The 23313-nt window shown below is 40.0% G+C and overlaps 1 long non-coding RNA gene and 1 pseudogene across 4 annotated transcripts in view; one reads left to right on the top strand and one right to left on the bottom strand.

The window, feature by feature from the left end:
* Nucleotides 1-23313, bottom strand: part of LOC131278795 (uncharacterized) — an 80267-nt gene that overhangs the window by 28010 nt on the left and 28944 nt on the right. For 2 of the 4 annotated variants that reach the window (XR_011649089.1, XR_009186230.2), the window contains exons 1-3: nucleotides 4698-4778; nucleotides 3734-4019; nucleotides 2771-2828 (exon numbers count right to left, since the gene is read on the bottom strand). This is a non-coding gene — a long non-coding RNA (uncharacterized lncRNA). Of the gene's footprint in view, nucleotides 1-2770; nucleotides 2829-3733; nucleotides 4020-4324; nucleotides 4470-4697; nucleotides 4779-23313 lie in introns of those variants that run through there. The other 2 variants (XR_009186229.2, XR_011649090.1) reach the window with 2 other exon arrangements.
* Nucleotides 14436-22200, top strand: LOC101431404 (RNA polymerase II elongation factor ELL2 pseudogene; annotated as a pseudogene).

The raw sequence follows: 23313 nt of genomic DNA, 5'->3' as shown, positions 1-23313 counted from the left end.
AAACTAAATCCTTTTTTTTCTTTATTTTCTTTTAAAAGATGTTACATTAAAAAAATATGAGGTCCCCACATACCCCCCCACCCTTCCCACATCAACAACCTCTTCCATCATCATGGCACATCCACTTAAAACCGGTAGAGAGGCAGGCCATGTCCAGCATTGTCACAGCAGGTAATTCTACCACTAACCTGTGGCTGTTGCTACCACTAGAGCTTAGGGACTAGTGTATAGGATCAAGAAATCATATTGTGATGTAGGCAGATAAGGAAATGTTGAAAGCTTCTAGGATTTGATGACTTTGTCAGTAAGGTACTGGAAGACATTACTGAGTTGGAAATCACACTATATGAAGGATTACTATATTAGATCAGATCTTGCTAAATGGAAAAAATATAACGATGCTGGTTCCTGGAGAAGGTCCTTAAGCATGAATGGATTACCTTGACTAATGCTAGATTCAGTTTTGTTTTATAATAGCAACAAAATATATTTCCTTTTTACCTTTCAATGTTTAGAGTTTATGAAGCTAAGTTTCCTGTTATTTGAAGATACACTGTAAATGCAAATTTTTAAAACTATACATAACTAACCAGGGTAGAATTTAAACAAACAGATTACAGGAACAAAATTAAAATGTAGCAAAACAAATATATGCATATATAGCTTTATAACTCACTGGGAAAAAAACAACAATAATTACAACTGGCATTCCTACTGGAAAAAATAAGAACCGTTCTCACAACTTACCCAAAAATAAAGGTAATGAAAAACAACACATTACTATTATTAGACAAAAATACAGCAGAATATCATAATCTTGTTAACAGAAATGTTTTTTAAAGACATAAAAAAAAATCCATGGAGCACATGACAATTTAAATTTTTATTATTACTAAAGAAATATCCTTGTTAAAAACAAGGCAAACACTGGGGAAAGATATTTGCAACATAAATAAGAGAAAAAGGATTACTATTAAAATTACATAAAGTATTCTCACAAGCATAAAAATAGGGGAAAAAAACAAAATGGGCAAATACATGAACAAGGTAATCCATATAAGAAGCCTACCACATCATGCACAGTTACTCAATAATTCATTGTTAAATAACAGACCAGCTGTGATGGGTCCTTAGTAATGGAAATGGGAACAGCCTTGTGTGTAAAGAAGCTTGGACTTCACAATGCAGGCAGCTGGAAGCCAATGAAGTTCTGTCCGCATGGAAGAAACATTAACTGATCAATTTTGCAGAAATTATTGAAAATGGGCTTGAGTTGCTAGAAAAAGGAGATATACAGAGTAGTCCTAAGAAAAAACTAACCTATGGCAGTGTAGAAGGGATGAAAGAGGGCATTCAGATTTTAAAAAAATTTTTTTAAAGATATAAGAAATACACATACAAAAAGAAACAAAAATGGACTGAAGAACTGAGGTAGGGAGTGATTCAGGACAAATTCTGCTTTTGGTCACTTGGATGACAGGTTAAATGGCATTAATGTTTGATTGAAAATAAAGGAACATGAGTACTTTTATTTTGGATCTGTTGAGCTGAGAGGCTTTTTAGGCGAGAGAAAACAAGTAAAGTACACATTAGGGCTCATGGTAGGAGCTGAGGACCAGACTGGAGAGACAGATTTTGGGGTCCCAGCAAATGCATTCCAGCTAACAAGAAGAGGAAGTAGAAGGATCAGGAAAGGCACCTGAAGATAATTACTTTTAAGAGTAAGAGGATGAAAAAGGCACCAGAAAACAGAAAATTAAGACAAAGGCACAGGGCCAGTGTGGTGGTGTCAGAAAAACCAACAGGCCAAAAAGGCACTCTCAGGAAAGAACAGTTCAGTGGTGTCAGGGAGACAGCAGACACTAGAAAATAATTAGGTCCCTGTGACCTTCACCAAAAAAAGATAAAAGAAGTAGAAAGGACAAAGCAAGAATGGTCTGAAATGTGAATCAGAATTACAGGCAAAAGTACCAGAGAGTATAACTCTGAATTGTCTGCACCACCCAGAAATACAGACTAAATGGGAGGAAAAGTCATTTATGAAAATAATCTCGATCACATGCATTCCATTCCTTTCACTGGATACTCTTAAGTTTTATTTCTAGATCAAACAGGAACACCAGAAACTGATCAAGAGCAGCATGATTCTATATGGTAGCCACTAGTCACAGGTGACAAACTGGCACTTAAAATGCTGCTACTGCAGCTTAGGAACTAAATTTTAATTATTTTTAATTAAATTTAGATGGAAATATCTACATATAGCTACTGGCTACTCTACTGGACTGCACAGGTCTAGTGCCACAATATTTTACTTCACTGAAAACCAATCACTGAACTCTCTCTTAGCTCTAGAGTTCTCTGCTTCCATTGAAGAACCACTACTTGAAAGAGGCTGCTTTTTCTTTCAGGGATGTTTTTAGAAGGTTGTACACGTCAACACACATACAGAGTCCAAGAAAGGAACTTCTTAGACTTGAATACCAAGAAATCTTCATGTCTTCACTAACCATTGATATAGTTTCTCCTTATAGAAAATGTAAATCATGTAATAATGTCTACATTTTGATACAACCATGAGATCAGAAACAAATTTATAGTTCTGATAACTCTGAAACTTGTACATATGTGACATCAGCCTACTATTGGTCAAAAATTGTTATTTCCTTGTTGTTGATTTATATATATATATTTCCACTCTAATCTACTGACTCTTAAAATCCTTACACAAAGGTATTTTAAATAAAGTTGAGAACAAAAATAAACTCACCTGGCATCTGTTCATTTCCTGCTTGTCTTGGGAAAGCATAAAGAAGTGTGATTTAGAGCTGGAGAAAGAAGAAAGAAGTCAGTCTGCAGAAATCTGATCTCCTTGCAGCTCTTGGATATACTGGCCTAAAACACTTCACAGAAAGGCAGTTCAAACAATGAGGAGGCTTATCTAAGACCAGTTCATGTTCAGCTTAGACATCCAATTTTCACTGGGTGAAAGTACACATATCAAGCCCATTATTTATTAGCAATGTATGTATGTCTCCCTCTGAATTGGGCACACACACTCAAAAACGTAAAGCAGAACCAATTTACAGACTACAGAATGCTAAAAAATGATATTTTCATTAAAACAAATGCAGGAAATTCGCAAATTGTACCCTTTATTCATTTTACTAATATAACACTGTGGATTTTGCTGAAGTTGAACAATTCAAAGAACTTTGAAAAAGAGAGTGTTTTAATAAGATATCTTTTTTAATGTATTCTAACAATTGCAATTTCATAATCTTTCAATAAGAAATCTGTTTAACAGTGCAAAGGAGATAGCATGAGAATCAAAAAAAAAAAAAAAAGAAAAACTAGCAACACTTGGCTTTATCAATAACCAAGGAGTAACCCAGAACAATTCATTGACTCTCTACAGGGCCACATTTTTCTTCTTTCAAATGAGGGAGAAATAGCTAAACCCTGTATAGTCTTCCTGCACTACCATTTTGTGATTCTAGATCAGAATTTTTTAAAGAAAATAAAAACTATCTCAAGATGCCACACACAGTAGATAAGACATGACATGCAAGCTCAGGATCTGGAAATTTTGAATGGAGACCACAAAAATGTGTACTATATGGGGAGGGTTAGGTAGAATTTCCCCAGTTGTGGTGAGTGATTGCTTCCTCCCTATAAGCACCCACAAAAAAGTGACATTTCCTGCACAGCCTGCCCCTCACTCAGTACACACCTCTCTGCTGAAAGCTGGTCCTGGACCTTCCACCTCACCAAGCTGTGACCGCTTCAGATGGGACATCTGAAGTCTGATTTATTTAGGGCAGGGGCACCAAAAATTGCTGCTGGCCTTGCAAATCTAGAATATGCTCCTTTTGGGGTCTTCCACTTCTCTGAAGCTCTGGCCAGGGGTCTGAAGTCACAGGAGTGTTTTCTTCCAGGTGGGATTGAGATTCCTGCAGTTCTTTCCCTCTTATCTCCTTGGAACTGCTTTGTTCCAAAGGAGATGATGGGACCTAGGCCTAGAGAACAAAATCGTTTAGTTGGAACCTTCATATAACCTCCAATGTGACTCTCTGGGAAGTCTCTGTTCTCGAGAATCCCAGGCTAGACCTCCTACCGGCTCAAATCAGGCCCACTGGACACAAAGGATGGGAAGTTTAGGACAAACCCATACTCTCCATTACTCCCAGGGCACCTGAGCATAGCCCAAAAAGCACCCGTGGCCCTTCAAGGCTGGGAGGGCCCAACGCTGGCACTGGGCAGTGTCCTATTAGCAGCCACAAAAGATGAGGCCACAACAAATGTAGATTTCAGTCCAACTCACTTCTATGCTAGCTGGGATTGTGTAAATCATTCATCTCGCAGCCTGTTTTCTTATTTGCTAAAATGGGCCTATTAGCCCGACCTCAAGGATGAAAATTCAACAAGACACCAAACGGAATAACAGCTCCCTAATCATTGCTAGCAGACACTCGGCTAAGCGCCGGATGTATTCCCCGCTTCTGAGCGCGGCCCACTCCGCCGCGTGAAGACGGTTGAGACCGAACTCGGCCCGCCCACCCCCGTGCGGACCGGGCCGCCGCGTGCAGCGCGGAGCCTCGGGCCCCGCCCCCGAGCCGTCCCCTCCTCGCAGGGGCCCGCGCTCCTCCCTCCTCGAGACCCAGACGCCAGCACCCCCGCGCGCTTCAGCAGCAGACCTGCGCGGGCCGCGACCGCAGTCCCGGAGGCCGCGGGCCCGAGCCAGAGCCGCCGCCGCGCCGGTCCCACCGCCCCCCGCGGGCGAGGGCACACTTCGGAGCGCTGGGCGGGTCCCTGGGGGCGCGACGCTCGCCTCGCGCCGGCAGCGGAGGCGGCGACGCGGGGCGGGCCCAGGGGGCTCTGAGGCGGCTGGCCGTGGGCGGGGCCAGGGCGCACAGGCTCGGCGCGCGCGGGCAGCGGGACGCGGGGCGGGCCCAGGAGGCGCTGAGGCGTCTGGCCCCGTGAGGGGGGAGGCGCGTGTCGGGCGGTGGGCGCGGCCAGGGCGCACAGGCTAGGCGCGTGCCGGCGTAGGGGGCGCGGGGAGCCCGGGGAGGGAGGGGCCCGGGGGGGGAGGGGCCCGGGGGGGAGGGGCGCGGTGGGCGGGGCCAGGGCGCACAGGCTGGGCAGGTGCCGCGCTGCTGTACTGAGAAGAAAGGAATTAAGACCTTCGACAGTCTCACCTCCTCTCAGAGATTTGCGCGTTTAGCCATTGAATGCACAACGTCCTGATATTTTGCAGAAACACGGCCTCATATGCTTATAATTTATGACTACTTTCAGAATAAATTTTCTTGGGAAATAACATTTTCTTCGCATTGATAGTAAGGAAAATAAGTTACATTCACCGTCGCATTGAAACTGCGCAAAGTACTTAATTCAAGCTAATAAAAAATGTGTAAAGAAAATGTCGTTTTGTGGTGTATGACGTTTGGGCTTGACAGATAATCCTATCATTTTCTGCGACGGAAGACTCAATCCTTGACAGAATTTCAAAGAGAATGTCGAATTCTATGTCTGCTTTCTCTTCGCTTTTTATTTTGTATTGTTATCGTTTAGGAAACAGAATTTAAAACAAACATCTTGCCACCCCAGAAAACCTAACCACAAAAGTAGAAGAGACAGAAAATAGTTTTATTTTTTAAGAACTAAACCAGAATGTGATGCATATCATGGACAATCCACTAAAAAGACTGCAAAGAAATCTCACTCTTTGGTGTAGTTAGGCAGATACAAATCACTGTATACATGTTCTGAAGGTAAATGATAACTAGTCCTCAAGTAGAGACCTTTTTGTAATACATAGATTATCCTAAATTCATTTGGTAATCTGGGTGACCATCTGTGTTAGCTAATTGCCTTTATCCACAGGAAAAGGAAATCATTTTTAAGACAGGTAGGTTTGCAACCTGGAACCAGGCACCCATTAAAGTTAGGCCCCCATTCTCCCACAGAACCTGAGGTTACATTTCAAAGAGATGGTTCCCAGATCCCTGAGAAAGACCTTCTTGGGCGTAAAGCTGGCAAGAATCTTATTTAGCTTTTAAAAAGACACACATCTCAAAGGGAAGAGAAAATATACAATTACCAGTTTTCTAAACAAAATCCTCTTTTAAAAGTGAGAGGAGTCTTTTCCCTTTTTGCAGCAGGGAAAAATAATTTTTCTCCTTTTCAATTTGTATTTGCCCTTATAGTACTCAACAAGAGAATTGTAAACTTGATCTAAGAGAAGAAAAATGGAATTTTTTTTTGCCATACACAGTACTGTAATGCCCCCCCCTCCCATATATTAAAAGCATTCTATTACTATAATTTTAGTTTGGAATTGGTTCCAAAGAAGAGTGCTTAATATTTTATTACATGATTGAGAGGGGAAAGAATTAAGTCTTCAATTAAACATACTGGACAAATAACTAAGTACTTGAAATTAAAATGTGCTTAAACAGTTCACATGTTACAGTAAGTGCCATTTCATATAGAATCAAGATTAAAACATGAAAATTATTACTTTGTGGTAGATTGAATCATGATGCTAACAAAGACATGTTCACGTCTTGACCCTTAGTCCTGTCAGTGTGAACTCATCTGTAAATTGTACCTTGGAAGATCCTGTTTAGATGAGGCAAAACTATATTAGGGTGGACCTCAATCCCATATGGCTGGAGTCTTGCAAGTGGAGGAAACTGGAATGCAGTCTGCTAGAGGAACCAAAGGAAGAGTCAGACAGGGGTCACCTTTATGTTGCAGGAAATTATACAAAGCACCTTCTCAGATCATAATGGAATGAAACTGGAAAACAATAATAGGAAAGAATTTTAAATTCGCAGTTGTGTGGAGACAAATAATGCACTCCTAAGCAATCAGTAGGTCAAAGAAGAAATCACAGGGGAAATCAGTAAATGTATTGAGACAAATGAAAATGAGAACACAACTTATCAAAACTTATGGATACAGCAAAGGCAATCTTGAGTGGGAAATTTATAGCCCTAAACAGCTATATTAAAAAGAAGAAAGAACTAAAATCAAAGATCTAACTGAACAGCTGGAGAAACTTGAAAAAGAACAGCAAAAATTCCAAAAGCAAGCAGAAGGAAAGAAATCCTAAAAATTAGAGGAGAAAAATGAAATTGAGAAAAAAAAATCAGCAAAACCAAAGCTGATTCTTTGAGAAGATCAATAAAATTGGCAAACACCTAGCTAGACTAACAAAGAAAAAAAGAGAGAAGATGCAAATGAATAAAACAAAATGAAAGGTGTGAAGTTATGGAAGACCCACAGAAATAAAAAGAATCATAAGAATATATTGTGAGAAATTGTATGCCCACAAACTAGAATACCTAAGTGAAATGGACAAATTCCTAGAAATGCATGAACAGCCTACACTGGTACTGCAAGAAATACAAGAATTTACTAAACAATATTTAATTAGATTATCTCCATCATCAAAAATCACCCAACAAAGTCCAGGCCCAAATAGCTTACATTTGAATTTCCTGAGAATTTCAAGAATTACACTAATCCTGTTTAAATCATCAAAAAAAAATTGAGGAGGAAGGAAAATTATGCAACACATTTTATGAATCCAATATCATCCTAATACCAAAGACAGATAAAGACACTACAAGAAAAGAAAATTACAGCCCAATCTCTCTAATGAACATAGATGCAAAAATTATCAATGAAATACTTGCAAGTAGAATGCAAAAGTGTATCAAAAGACTTATATATCACTGCCAAGTGGTATTTATTCCTGGTATGCAAGGGTGGTTCGACATAAGAAAACCAATCAAAGTAATACACCACATTAACAAATTATACAGGAAAAAAAACACATGACCATCTGAATTGATGCAGGAAAGGCATTTGAAAAAATTCAGCATCTTTTCCTGATAAAAACACTTCAAAAGATAGGAATAGAGGGAAATTTCCTCAATATGATAAAGAGATATATAAAAAAACCCACACCCAACATTGTACCCAATGGGGAAATGTTGAAAACTTTCCCTATAAGATCAGGAACAAGACAAGGATGCCCACTGTCACCATTGTTATTAACAGTGTACTAGAATTTCTAGCTAGAGCAATCAGACAAGAAAAAATTATAAACGGCATCCAAATAGGAAAACAGGAAATAAAGCTCTCGCTATTTGTGGATGACATGATATTTGGAAAATTCTGAAATGTCTACAACAAAGCTACTTGAGTTAATAAATGTGTTCAGCAAAGTGCTGAACATGCAAAAATCAGTAATGTTTCTGTACAGTAGTATCAAGCAATCTGAGGAGGAATTCAGGGGGGAAATTCCATTTATGATAGCAACAAAAAGACTCAAATACTTAGGAATCAATTTAATCAAAGAAGTGCAGGACTTATATGCAGAGAACTACAAAACAAGGCTTAAAAAAATCAGTGAAGACCTAGACAAATGGAAAGACATTCCATGATCATGGATTGGAAGACTGAATATCATGAAGAGGTCAATCCTGCCCAAACTGATTTATAGATTATGCAATACTAATCAATATTCAACAGCCTAATTTACAGAAAGAGGAAAGGCAATTACCAAATTAATTTGGAAGGAATAGTGCACCTAAGTAGCCAAAAGCATTCTAAAAAAGAACAGTGACATGGGAAGAATCCCACTGCCTGACCTTGAAATATATTACAAAGCTACCATGGTCAAAAGAGTATGGCAGGAAGCTGATGTGGCTGGGTTGGGGCATGCTGGCCTCACTCATATAAGATCCCAGGTTCAATCCCTGGCCTCAGTACCAAAAAAAAGAAAAGCCAGTATTGCATTGGCAAAACGATAGAAGACACATCAATCAGTGGAACAGAAATAAAAGTCCAGAAATAAACCATCACCTCTATGGCCAACCGGTTTTCAATAAACCTATCAAAGCCATGTTAAAATACAAAACAGTCTCTTCAACAAATGGTGCTGGAAGAATGAGGTACCCAAAACAAAAAGAATGAAACATGATCCCTATTTCAGTCCTATACAAGAATCAACTCTGAATACATTAATGACCTAAATATAAAAGCCAGGATCATAAAACGACTAGAAGAAAATGTAGAGAAACATTTTAAAGATCGTGTGGTATGTGGTGGTTTCTTGGAACTTATACCAAAGCACACACACAAACACACACACAAAGATAAATGAGATCTTCTCAAAATTAAGCACTTTTGCCCCTCACAGGATTTGTCAAAGGGGTGAAAAGGTAGATGTCTCAATGGGAGAAAATATTTGAAAATTACATATCTGAAAAGGTTTTAATACCCGTGATATATAAAATGATGACCAGACAGCAACAAAAAATGACAGACCATACCAATAATCAGGAAAACATGACCCAATACAATGAACAAACTAAAAACCAGGAAGAGAAGTGGAACATTGAACAAGTAATTAAAGCTCTCAAAACATGTATCATGGAACAATTTGATGAAGTGAAGGAAGAGATTAAGCATATTAAGAAAACACTTGGAGAGCATACAGAAGAAATTGTGCTCATGCACAAAAAGATCATGGAGATGATGGGGATCAATACCACAATCCAAGAAATAGAAAATACACTCTCAGCAAATAACAGCAGACTTGAAGAGGCAGAGGAAAGAATTAATGATGTGGAAGACAGTACATATGAAATCAAACAGATAGTAGAATTAATCAATAAAAAGATAGAAAAAATCCAGGAGGGACTTAGGGACCTGAATGACAATGCAAAACATACAAACATACACATTATAGACATCCCAGAAGGAGAAGAGAAGGGAAAGGGGATAGAAGAAGTGTTAGAGGAAATAATGGCTGAAAACTTACCAAACCTATTGAAGGAGATGGATGTACATGTCCAGGAAGCAAAACGCACCCCAAACAGCCTAAATCCCAACAGGCCTACCCCAAGACATATACTTGTCAAATTATCCAATGCACAAGACAAAGAGAAAATACTAAAAGCAGCAAGAGAAAACAGAATCATCACATACAAGGGAGGCTCCATAAGATTAAGTGCTGATTTCTCATCTGAAACCATGGAGGCAAGAAGGCAGTGTTATGACATAGTCAAGGTAATAAAAGAAAAGAATTTCCAACCAAGAATACTCTATCCAGCAAAGCTAGCATTGAAAAATGATGGAGAGTTCAAAATATTAACAGATGAAAAGAAACTAAGAGAGTAGGCCAACAAGAAACCTGCCTTTCAAGAAATACTAAAGGGAGTTCTGCAGGAGGAAAGAAAAAACAGGGGAAACAGAGTTGGAGGAGAGTGCAAGAACAACTGAAACTACAAAAAGAGAAAAAAAATCAAACAACATAACACAAACACAAATCCAAAGAAAATATGGCTAATATAAGTAATTCCTTGAAAGCAATAACACTAATTGTCAGTGGATTAAACTCACCTGTTAAGAGAAACAGATTGGAAGATTGGATAAGGAAATATGACCCATCTATATGTTGTCTACAAGAAAAGCATCTTAGACCCAGGGATTCAAGGAGGCTGAAAGTGAATGGCTGGAAAACAATCTTACAGGCATACAATAGCCAAAAAAGGGCAGGTGTAGCTATATTAATATCAGATAAAATAGACTTTAAATGCAAAACAATTGTGAGAGACAAAGATGGGAGACTACATATTAGTGAAAGGGATAGTTTTTCAAGAAGAAATAACAATCATAAACATTTATGCCCCTAACAAGGGTACCTGCAAATATGTGAGGCAAACACTGAAAAAACTAATTGAAAGAATAGATGCCTCTACAATTATAGTGGGGGACTTTAACACACCACTATCACCTTTGAACAGAACAGCTCAAAAGAGAATGAATAAAGAAACAAAGGCTTTGAACAATATATTAGAAGATCTGGACCTAATAGATATATACAGAACATTACAGTCAAATACAGCAGGATACACATTTTTCTCAAGTGCACATGGATCATTCTCCAAGAAAAACCACATGCTAGGGCACAAAGAAAGTCTCAATGATTTCAGAAAGATTGAAATCATACAAAATAATTTATCTGACCACAGTGGAGTGAAGATGGAAATCTGCAAGGGCTAGAGGCCCAGATTTGGCACCAAGACTTGGAAGTTAAACAACACACTCTTAGAAAAACAGCAAGTCAAGGAGGAAATCTTAAAAGAAATCAATAAATATCTTGAAACTAATGAAAATGATAACACAACATATCAAAACTTATGGAATGCAGCAAAAGCTGTACTGAGAGGGAAATTCATAGCCATAAATTCATACATCAAAAAAGAAGAAAGAGCTAAAATTGAAGAACTAACTGAACATTTGGAGGAATTAGTTAAAAAAAAAACTAACCCCAAAGAAAGAAGAAAGAAAGAAATAACAAAGATCAGAGCAGAAATAAATGAAATAGAAAATAGAAAACCCCTCAAAAAATAAACAAAACAAAGAGCTGGTTCTTTGAGAAGATCAATAAAATTGACAATCCCTTAGCTAGACTAACAAAGAAAAAAAGAGAAGATTCAAACACACAAAATAAGAAATGAGAAGGGTGATATCACCACTGGCCCCACTGAAATAAAGAAAAACTGTATTCCAACAAGAAAGACAATTTAGAGGAAATGGACAAATTTCTAGAAACATATAAGCAGCCCACATTGACAAAAGAATAAAATTGATCATCTCAACAAACCAATCATAAGTACAGAGATAGAATAAGTCATTAAATACCTCCCAACTAAGAAGAGTCCTGGGCCAGATGGTTTCACAGGTGGAATTCTACAAAACATTCCAGAAAGAAATAACAATTTTGCTTAAACTCTTCCAAAAAATTGAAACAGAAGGAGCATTGTCTAATTCATTTTATGATGCCAACATTATCCTAATACCAAAGCCAAACAAAAACACCACAACAAAGGAAAATTACAGACCAATCTCTCTAATGAACCTAGATGTGAATATCCTCAACAAATTACTTGCTAATCATATTCAACAACACATTAAATTATACACCATGACCAAGTGGGATCCATTCCTGTTATGCAAGGATGGTTCAACATAAGAAAATCAATTAATGTAATACATCACATGAACAGATTGAAGGAAAAATATCACATGATCATATCTATAGATGCAGAAAAGGATTTGCATCATTGTTCTTTAAACCCACAATTTCTCTAATAAAGAAAAAAATAAAGAGCCTCACAGATATAATCAGGAACAAGATTATAAGTAATTGGGGACTTATCCAACAGTTTAGATGTTCCATAATGTTTGATCATTTACCCCTTAACTAAAATTTGAGCACTCACCCAGCACAGCTATTTATACATTGAAATATATGTGAAATCTCATTCATATTTTTTAAAAATACAGATACCCATGTATAAATATGCTAGTATTTCCTTCATACATTCAGTGGATTTTCTTGGGCACTCCTTGAGGTAGTATTCTCCAAAGCATCACCTGGGAACTTGTTAGAAAACCACGTTCTCAGGTCTTGCCACAGACCTACTGGGGCAGCCAGCTACCAAGATGGCCTCCAAAGACTCTGGCCTCCTAGAATTACTGCCTTGGTGCAATCTCCTCCCACATTAAATAGGGATGAATTTTTAAACCAATAGGATGTTGCTAAAGCTGCCAATACAAAATTACCAGAAATGGGTTGACTTTTATAAAGGAAATTAATTTGAGGTAAAAGCTTACAGTTCTGAGGCAGTGAAAAGTCCAATTCAAGGCACCATCAGAGATGTTTTCTCACCAAAGGCTGGCTGCCAGCAGATCCTGGAGGGTCTGCCAATCTCCCTCTACTTTCTCCTCAAGCTCAGCTGTGGGCAATCTGGCTTCTCTCCCTAGGCATAGCTCCTGGAGCCTCTTGGGGCTTCTCTATCTTTCTGCAGCTGTAGGTGAACCTGGAGTCCTTTCCTTCACATGGTAGGGTCAAAATGGCAGAGCACCCTTTCTCTCTGTCTTTTCTTTGTGTCCTCAGTTTATATAAGACCCAGCAAGAGGGCAGAGACCCAACCTGGGTCATGCCTCACTGATATATACTCTAATCAAAAACCTGAAAGCAATCTAATCAAGCGATCTAATCAAAGGCCCCTTAACTGAATATGATGCAATCAAAGGACCCCACACTCACAGGAATGGATTATTTAAGAACATATTCTTTTCTAGGATTCACAAAATTCAAACCATCACAACAGAGTGTGATTTCTGAGGCCAGGTCAGAAAAGACATTGTTCCCTTTCACTTAGTTCCCTCTTGTTTGCTTTCTCTATGAAAAGCCAACTGCCATGCCATGAGGTCACTCAATCACGACAGCAAGGTCCACATGATAAGGAACACTGGCAAGTTAGTGGCCAGCACTAACTTGCCAGTGATGCAAGTCAGTCATCTTAGCAGTGCATCCTTCAAACCAAACTACAAAATGGCTGCAGCCCCAGCTGACCATGAGACCACAACCAGAACCACCCTGTGAGGCCACCTGTAAATACCAGGCCCACAAAAATGGCATGAGATGCATTATTTTTCTGCAAACCTACAACTACTCTAATAAAAAATATAAATTAAAAAAAAAACTACATGAGATACCAAATATTTGTTGTTTTAATCCACTAATTTCTTGGGTAATTTTTTACACAGCATTAAATAACTAATATACAGGAAGTGGACTTGGCCCAGTGGATAGCGCGTCCATCTACCACATGGAGGTCCACAGTTCAAACCCCGGGCCTCCTTGACCCATGTGGAGCTGGCCCATGCGCAGTGCTGATACACGCAAGGAGTGCCGTGCCATGCAGGGGTGCCCCCACGTAGGGGAGCCTCACACACAAGGAGTGTGCCCTGTAAGGAGAGCTGCCCTGCATGAAAGAAAGTTCAGCCTGCCCGAGAATGGTGATGCACACATGGAGGGCTGACACAACAAGATGACGCAACAAATTTGTGGTGCCACTGATAAGGATAGAAGAAGTCACAGAAGAACACACAGTGAATGGACACAGAGAGCAGACAACTGGAGGGGGGAGGGGAGAGAAAGAAATAAAAAATAAATCTTAAAATTAATTTAATTAATTAATTAATAATACAGCTACATAATCCATTATTCTGGGAATAGGGCCTAGCAATGAGTGTTTTAACAAGCCCTCCAGGTGATTCAGATAGACACTAAAGTTTGAAAACTAGACCCAGAGATGGGGTTGATAAACTTCCATAAAGAGCCATACAGTAAGTTATATCTTAAAAGCCATATAGTTCTTGTCGCAATTAATTAGCTCTGTCATTACAACATGAAAGCAGCCACAGACAACACATAAACACGGGGGCTTTTCTGTGTGCCAATAAAACTTTATTTACAAAAACAAGTGGCACTAAATGACAGTATGCCGGAAGTAGGATGGCTGTCACAGTGACAGTGGTGGCACACTGTGGCCTTTAGGATGGCAGTGGGCCTGCAGGAGGAGCACCACTCTAGGTTGCCATGCAGGCATGTGGAGCAGGACAGTATCACTGTACTGCACATGAACCTCACTGAGATGGCGATTGCACCAGAGACTACCAGGGCCACAAGAATTTAATTCCTTTTTCACCTTCGATTCAGTTCCAAGGGCTCCAAGGACTCGTCAAAATTCCTAAAAAGTGATCTCCCCAGTGAAGTACATAACTTTAGCTTTTATTTGTCAATGTGGGTAAAGACGACCCTCAAGGTTCGCATCCAGCAAACATTCTCCAGCTCTGGAGCCTCCCAGCTCAAATGTATGGGATTTAAACAAGATTAAAAAAAATTAATTTGTGCAACAAACAACTGGTATCAGATGACACAAAAAAGAATGATCCAGGCAGAGAAGAAATCCCACAACCATAGCACAGAAGTTATCAACCATATATGGTTATCAAGCCATATACATAGGAAAAAGAGTGCAAATTCAGAAAGCAGCTCAAGATGTTTCAGATGCAGTACCTAAGAGAAAAAGGTCAACTCCCATGAACCCTACAAATACAATTCAAAAGACACACAGCAGCAGCAGTGCTTCTCAGCAGCCATATAGGGACAAAGTGATTCATTTACTGGCACTGTAGGCCTACAAGAAACCTGAGCTGCTTGCTCCACTGCAGAAAGATGGCATCAATTAAAAAGACAAGAACTTCCTCAGAGCAATTCTGAAATAGGTAGCCAATCTGAATTCTAAGGTCCTCTCACATACCTTAAAAGATTATGTTTTAAAGAGCCTCGAAGAGGGAAGAGGACTTGCCCCAGTGGTTAGGGCGTCTGTCTACCACATGGGAGGTCTGCGGTTCAAACCCCAGGCCACCTTGATCCATGTGGAGCTGGACCATGCACAGCACTGATATACACAAGGAGTGCCCTGCCACACTGGGTTGTCCCCTACGTAGGGGAGCCCCACATGCAAGGAGTGCGCCCCGTAAGGAGAGCCACCCACCGTGAAAGGAAAGTGCAGCCTGCCCAGGAATGGTGCCACATACATGGAGAGCTGACACAACAAGATGATGCAACAAAAAAAGAAACACACATTCCTGTGCCGCTGACAACAGAAGCGGACAAAGAAGATGCAGCAAATAGACACAGAGAACAGACAACCGTGGTGGGAGGGGGGAGGAGAGAGAAATAAATGAATAAATAAATCTTTAAAAAATATATATATATATAAGAGGTTCCCATATATCCCACACCACACCACACCCCACTCCTTCCACATTAACAACCTCTTTCATCACTGTGGCACATTCATTGCATTTGGTGAATACATTTTGGAGTACTGCTGCATCACATGGATGTTAGTTTACATTGTAGTTTACATTCTCCCCAGTCTATTCAGTTGGTTATGGCAGGATATATAATGTCCAGCTTCTGTCCCTGCAATATCATTTAGGACAACTCCAAGTCTCGAAAATGCCCCCACATCACATCTCTTCTTCCCTCTCCCTGCCCTCAGCAACTACTATGGCCATTTTCTCCACATCAATGATAAAATTTCTTCAATTGCTAGAGTTACAATAGCTCTATAATAGAATACCAGTAAGTCCACTCTAATCAATATTTTATTCCTCCATCCTGTGGACCCTGGGATAGTAATGTCCACTCCACCTTGAAATCTAGAGGGGGCTTAGATCCCACATGGCTGATGGATGTGATTCTCCTGCTTGCAGTGGTAGGCACTCTCAGTTCTCTGTTGTGGGGGTTGACCATATTCACCTCCCTGTTAGTTGGCCTGGGTAAGTCCAATGAACCAGAGAGTAGGAGTTACAACTCTGCTCAGGCTCAGGACCAAGCTGGCACATGCCCAGTCCAGAGCTTCAAGATTCCTGAGTATACACCAACCCCAGTACCAACCACAGGTTCAGTAAAAGTGACAGAAGAGGCATGTGTAGAAAGGTCACATCTGAGTCCAACTCTATCACACTCAGGAACACAAATTACAAAGTAGGGCCCACTGACAAGGCACTGAACTCCAGGGCCATCTGCCATGACCATAGAACCTGTGTGTCTCCATAGCTCTCAGGAGCAACAGTACCTGGGATTGTATCTAATTGTATCTACTTTGGCTCTCTCTGGGATCCTGCTGAGACATGCATAAGCACGACCCCTCTGATGACCTTCCAACTCTTTTTTGAAGACTCTTAGCCATATAATTTCATTTGTCTTTATCAATATTCCCCTTTTATTCAAGGTCTTTTTCTAATTGCATCATTAGCTAGTGATTGGTAGTAATCCCTTGTCACCAGGGAGGCTCATCCCCGGGAGTCAAGTCCCATGCTGGGGGTAAGATAATGCATTTACACGCTAAGTTTGGCTTAGAGAGTGGCCACATTTGAGCAACATGGAAGCTCTCAGGAGGTAACTCTTAGGCATTCTGCAGCTCTAGGCCTAGTTAAAATTTCAGGCATGCAGGCTCATAAGCATAGTCATCAGTATCAAGGGCTCATCTTTGGACCATCCTTCTTCACTGGTCATTGCCCTTGCACTTGGGGGGTGGTTGCTGTTCCATATATATAGGGTATATAAAAATGTTCAGATATTGGTTGGGTATTTTCATACTAGTTAGAGTTACAAACGACAACTGAGGTAGTGCTGAGTTCTTAAACTATGAATTCTAACTCCAATTCCCCTAGCACTCAGAAGGCCAGGAGACTCAAGACTACCTTCTGACAGTTTTAGTCAAAATGGTAGTTATCCATTTATAAACCCCCTCATCATGACTCTTCTACCTTCCACTTACTTGTTAAGTTTATTTCTCTAAGATGTAAAGCCTTCCAATTGCTCCTATGCTGGTTGAGCCTTGAAATCCTACAGGTTATGTGGTCAACTCCTACTCTCCTGTTCCTAGGGCCTTTCCTGGACAGCTAACAAAATGACAGTGATTGACCAGTCCCAGCCCCAAAGCAAGGGATATCTCCAACTGCAAGCAAAACAATTTCATTCCTCTGCCCCATAATATCTATATCCTTTCTCAGCCTGAAGCAGTCAGAGGGGACATCATCCCAAATGCCTCAAGACTGAGGAATGAACAAAAATAAGGTGGTGGGGGGAGTGTAACTGCTAATTAAAGTAGATTTATTGTTATTGTGGTTATCATCTTATTTTAACTGAGTAATTGTAACAATTTATATAAAAATAAATTTTTAAATAAAAAAACAGTAGTATCTACTAAGAGAAAGAAACTAGACAACAGGTACTACATATTGTTTGACTCCATCTATACAAAATAGAAATAGAAATAAATTAGAAAAACAGAAACAGAATAGCAGATGTGAACGGCAGGGGAAGCATAGAAAGATTGAGAGGCAATTTTTAAGGGGTAGAGCTTTTATCCTTTGTTTTTTGGTTTTTCATTATTATTATTATTATTATTATTATTGGAATGATGAAAATGCTCTAATAATGACTGAAGTGATAAATGCACAACTACATGATTACACCAAATACCAATAATTGTACACTTTGCATGAACTGTATGCTTTATCAGTACATACCAATAATACTGATTTGTTTGGGAAAAAATAAAGAAATGACACTGAGACTGTCGAGGGAACTTGCCAAGTTAAATAACTCCAGTCAAGTTCCAATGAAGGAGTTAAAGAGAGCTGTGCTGCCTCAAAAGAGTCTTCCTCAACACCTGCACTCCCAGATTATTTGATAAAATATATTGTTGTTGTCTCCTATGAGCAATGCCAGAATTACAGGGATGACATCAATGCCAAGTATTATGAGTACAGGGCCTTGCAGACCAGCATGGAGACTGTCGCTAGAAGATTTATCAGACTTGGTGCAAAATGAAAGTACCTTTCTCTGAGCTCAAAACAGCATCAGAATGTTCATGAAGTTTTACAAGAGTATCAGAAGATCAAGCAGTCTAGTCCCAATTACCAGGAAGAAAAATACAGATGAATTTTCATAATAAGCTGGCTCATATTAAAAGACTAATAGGCAAATTTGACCAACAGCAAGCAGAGTCATGGCACTAGAACTCTGCTGAGGCCAGAAGATGAGAACAAAGTTAAGTCTATTTAATTAAAATTCCAAATGAGTTGCATGAAGATTCCAAAAGGATGAAATTTCGCCTGTTGAAAGTTTCAGTATTAGTAAACTTGAGTTCCCCCCTTTTTTTTTTCCACTTTACTTTGCTTCCTTGTATTTTTGAAGCTTTTTCTGGTCCTGTTTTTCCCCTAAAGACTTGTGTTTATGTCAATAAGAAATCTTTTATTTTAGGCAGATAGTGGAGATACAGTATCTATACGTCAAGTCATTTTTTTTCATCAAAAACTTATGTTTGTCACTAGGAATTTTTTTGTAAGATATTGGGAACCCAATTCTCACACTTCAACGTTGTGTGCATAAAAAAATAATAATAATAATATCCAAAGTCAAATGCTTCAGGATAAACATAAACCTATTTTCTGACCCTTCTTAATGTGAACTCTTTGCCATAAGTTGTAGAATGAGTAGAAATGCGCACAAAATACAAAAAATAAAGTATATATGTACGTACATAGATATACATACACATATGTATATACAGGCTGACTTGATCTAGAACAGTAAATCTGCCTGCAAGTTAACTCCTCATTGCAATGGTTGCCTTAAGGTGTTTACTAGTTGAGTACATAGTGTGGTTAAACATAAGCTACACCGCTTCCCACTTGATTAGAGCAACAGGAAGCACACCTACCAGCGTCTGAAGCATGTGCTTGAACTGTGTGTGTACAGGTTATGTGGATGTGAGCAAGCATCAGAAAAAAAGCTGCAACTCCTAGAAGACCAAATGCTAAGGTTAAATAACTGACAGATGCTACTACAGGGTTTTTTTTTCTGTCAAATTGTTACTTTATTGCAGAAGACAACACATTTCCATTTCAACAGTTTGTCAGCTTTAATAATGTTAGGTAAAATCCTTATGTTATTAAAATGAAAGAGGCCTACAGTTTGGGAACAAAAGTATAAAATTAAACATGCAGGTACCTACTTACATACTGCTATAATGTTTTGTTGGTTTTTTTTAGGAGGTACCAGAAAATGAGCCCTGGACCTCCCATGTGGGAAGCAGGCTCAACTGCTTGAGCCACATCCTCTTCTACAAAGTATTTTTTGAAGACACATATGTAAAGAGGTTATTACCTACATGTAATATATATCTGAGGTTTTTTTGGTTTGTTTGTTTGTTTATTTTATCCTGGGCACCAGGATTATTAAAAAGCAGATATAGTTAAACATATCATACTGCGATTCATCAAAACAGCACACATTTTCATTTCATGGAGCATATATGTGACTTAAATGATCACTTGTTTCATCATGTGGGAACATAAATTATGTGGTTAAAAATATAAGGATTTTGAAGTAATGTTAATTCAAGTTGTATTGTCATTTAGTATTGTCTTTCCAAAGTGCTGCCAATTGAAAAGGCAAGCATTATGTTTACAAATCTCTTTTGAAATGTTTGTCAAACTTGGGATAGTATCTTTAATAAAGATGTTTGTCTCCAGCATCCAAAAACAATAACTTTTTAAAAAGTGACAGAGGAGCGGGCATAGCTCAGTGGATGAGTGCCTGCTTCCCATATACAAGGACACAGGTTCAATTCCTAGTACCTCCTTAAATAAACAAATAAAACTACTTTCTTTATTTCAAGTAGCAACTTCCTTAATAATAATTTTTAAAAATTTATTTTTGCATCTTGGGATGTACATGTTCCTAGAAGGAAAGGTAGAGTATAAAACAAGGGACTGAAAATACAGTGAACTCAGGTGTGTGGTTAGTAATACAAATACAAGGAAGTTTGTTCAGAGAAAGCCTGGTGAGGCTGCCCCAGGGAGCAAAGGGAGTGAGGGTACTGGCTCCCCACCGGCGCTCTGGAGGCGGAGCTCAGGTGTGCCAGGTGAGAGCAAGCCTCACCACTGCCCACCTGCAGCCCAACGCTCTTGAAAGGACAGCGAGACTACAGTGAACCATCTCCCTGGGGGCACTACAGGACCCCTGAGCAATAAGCCACAGCTCCAACCACTGGTTTCATCGCTTCTTCTGTAGCTGTCATTTTGTTTGGCTTAAACTTTCTAGCACTATAAAAATGTGATAATGGCAATGGAATGTTTCTTCAGTGGGTTCTTTGAGCTGCCATATGGTTGGTTGCCTTAGATGGTCAATTTCTGATATTACCTAGCCCTAAATTTTGGCCTTTTGCAAAGCTTGGCAGCTGCATTTGGGCAACAGAGAACAGAGCTCTTGTCCCAATTATCAAAACCACTGGTTTACAGAGCAGATGTGGCTCAAGTAGTTGAGCACCTGCTTCCCACACAAGAGGTCCCGGGTTTGGTTTCCGGTGCCTCCTAAAAACAAAAAAAAACAAACAATAAGCAAAATAAATGAAAAAACCAACTCAGAGTTAGCAACATGACTCAGCGGTTGAGCTAAGCATCAGCTTCCCACATACGAAGTTCTGGGTTCAGTCCCCAGCCCTGGTACCTCAAAAAAAAAAATTAGTTTAAGCATTGGAATCTTAATCTAAGGATCATGTAATAGATTAACTGGATGGGCAAGCTCAAGGCTTGGCTGGTTTGGAATGGCTGCACAAGAAGTATCAAAACCCCTGCTAATTACATTGGAGCTGGGCTATCAGTAGTAAATGCTTTCATATTTTTGTTTGTCAGAAGTGAAATACCAAGTAACTGACATACCACAGATACCACACGTTAGTCACAGAATATGCAATCAACCAAACTCAAGATAACTGGTGTGAATATGACTGATTGGATAAACTTTCTACAGTGGGAAACGGATGTGGCTCAACTGATAGAGCATCTGCTTACCATATAAGAGGTCCAGGGTTCAGTACCCAGGGCTTCCTGGCCCTGTGGTGAGCTGGCCCAAGCGCAGTGCTGCCACACACAACGAGTACCATGCCACGCAGGGGTGTCCCCCATGTAGTGGAGCCCCACTAACAAGGACTGCACCCCACAAGGAGAGCCACCCTGCATGAAAGAAGTGCAGCCTGCCCAGGAGTGGCACCACACATATGGAGAGCTGATGCAGCAAGATGAAGCAACAAAAAGAGACACAGATTCCCAATGCTGCCTGACAAGAATGCAAGCGGACACAGAATAATACACAGCGAGTGGACACAGAGCAGACAAAAGGGGAGGAAGGGGGGAGAAATAAATAAAAATAAATCTTCAAAAAAAGCCTTCTACAGTGCTACACCACACGGTGGGCTGTAGTCTCACAGTGATAGCTGGAATACTCTGGATCCACATTTGCCAGTCATTTATAACAAGGACCACAGTAGACAAAATGGTGGTAAGTATGTAGGGGCAAGTCAATACAATTTTGACTATGTCTTCGTACGCTTCAGTGGCATCTTTCTCGCAAGTACAGTCTACTTTTTGGCCTACTACATAGCCATGAAAAATAGTCCTAAACTATATTCTGAAGCAATCTTAGGAGGATTCCTTTGAGGAATCCTCTGGGCAATAGCTACCTGCTATTAGCTAATCACTAACTAATCACTCTCTAAGTGTGTGGTCAGTTTTCCAATCATCATTGCTGATCCAGGATTCATAACTCCAGTGTGGGATATCTTCGTGTTTAAGGACATACAGAGTCTAAAATACTACCTGTTAATGATATTTATATTTTGTATCATCTTGACAGGAGGATTAGGCCCTGCTCTTTCTAAGATCTAACAATCAAAAGACCAGCAGATGGCAGCAGTGGTTAAAAGACCATCTCTGCCACTACAGCAACAATGTTCCTTAAAGAGTTCATTTTCAAATTATAAATGGATCTCAATTATTCTTTTTTCACAAAATATATTTATGTATTCCCCTTCTTGTCCCCCTCCCCCCCACCCTGCTTTTGCTGTCTGTATCCATTCACTGTGTGGTGCTCTGTATCTTTTTTTTTTTAAGATGTATTTTTATTTCTCTCCCCTTCTGGCTCCCCACCCACCCACCCAGTTGTCTGCGCGCATGTCCATTTGTGGTGCGTTCTTCTGTGTCCACTTGCATTCTCGGCAGCACTGGGAATTTCTGTCTCATTTTGTTGCATCATCTTGCTGTGTCAGCTCTCTGTGTGTGCAGCACCACACTCTTGGGCAAGGTGCGCTTTTTTTTCTGCGGGACAGGTTCTCCTTGCAGGGCACACTCCCTGCATGTGGGGCTCCCCTATGTGCGGGACACTCCCACATGAGATGGCACTCCTTGTGCGGCAGTACTGCACTTGGGTCAGCTCACCACACAGGCCAGGAGGCCCTGTGTTTGAACCCTGGACCTCCTATATGGTAGGTGGACACTCTTATCAGTTGAGCCACATCTGCTTCTATTTCTTTTTTTGGTCTTCTCATTTTTTTTCTCTTCTAGGATTCACCAGTATTCAATTCTGGGACCTCTGATGTGAGAGGTTCCCTGTTAGCTGCGTGACCTCATTTCCTGGTTTCTGGTTCACTGCACTGGCACTAACTCACCATGTGGGCACTCAGCTTGCCACACAGGAACTGGCTTGCCACGTGGGCACTGGCTTACTATGTGGGTGCTGGCTTGCCACGGAGGCACACTTTCTCTTCTTCTTTTTCACCAGGAGGCCCCAGGGATCTAACCATATGGTAGGCGGAAGCCCTATCACTTGAACCACATCCGCTTCCCTCAACCATTCTTCAAGTGTGTAAATGATTGTTCCCCACAAATGTGAGAAACATGGAAAACTGAGTTGCAGGCAAGTAGAAAAGGGAAAATTCTTCTGATGAACTGTATATGAAGGACTTAACTGAGTGATTAAAATGTCTACATTTTCACAGCATTATTTGAGAG

The sequence above is a fragment of the Dasypus novemcinctus genome, chromosome 6, assembly GCF_030445035.2.
Source record: "Dasypus novemcinctus isolate mDasNov1 chromosome 6, mDasNov1.1.hap2, whole genome shotgun sequence".
NCBI classification, from domain to species: Eukaryota; Metazoa; Chordata; class Mammalia; order Cingulata; family Dasypodidae; genus Dasypus; species Dasypus novemcinctus.
This window is presented reverse-complemented; position numbering and strand designations above follow the sequence as displayed.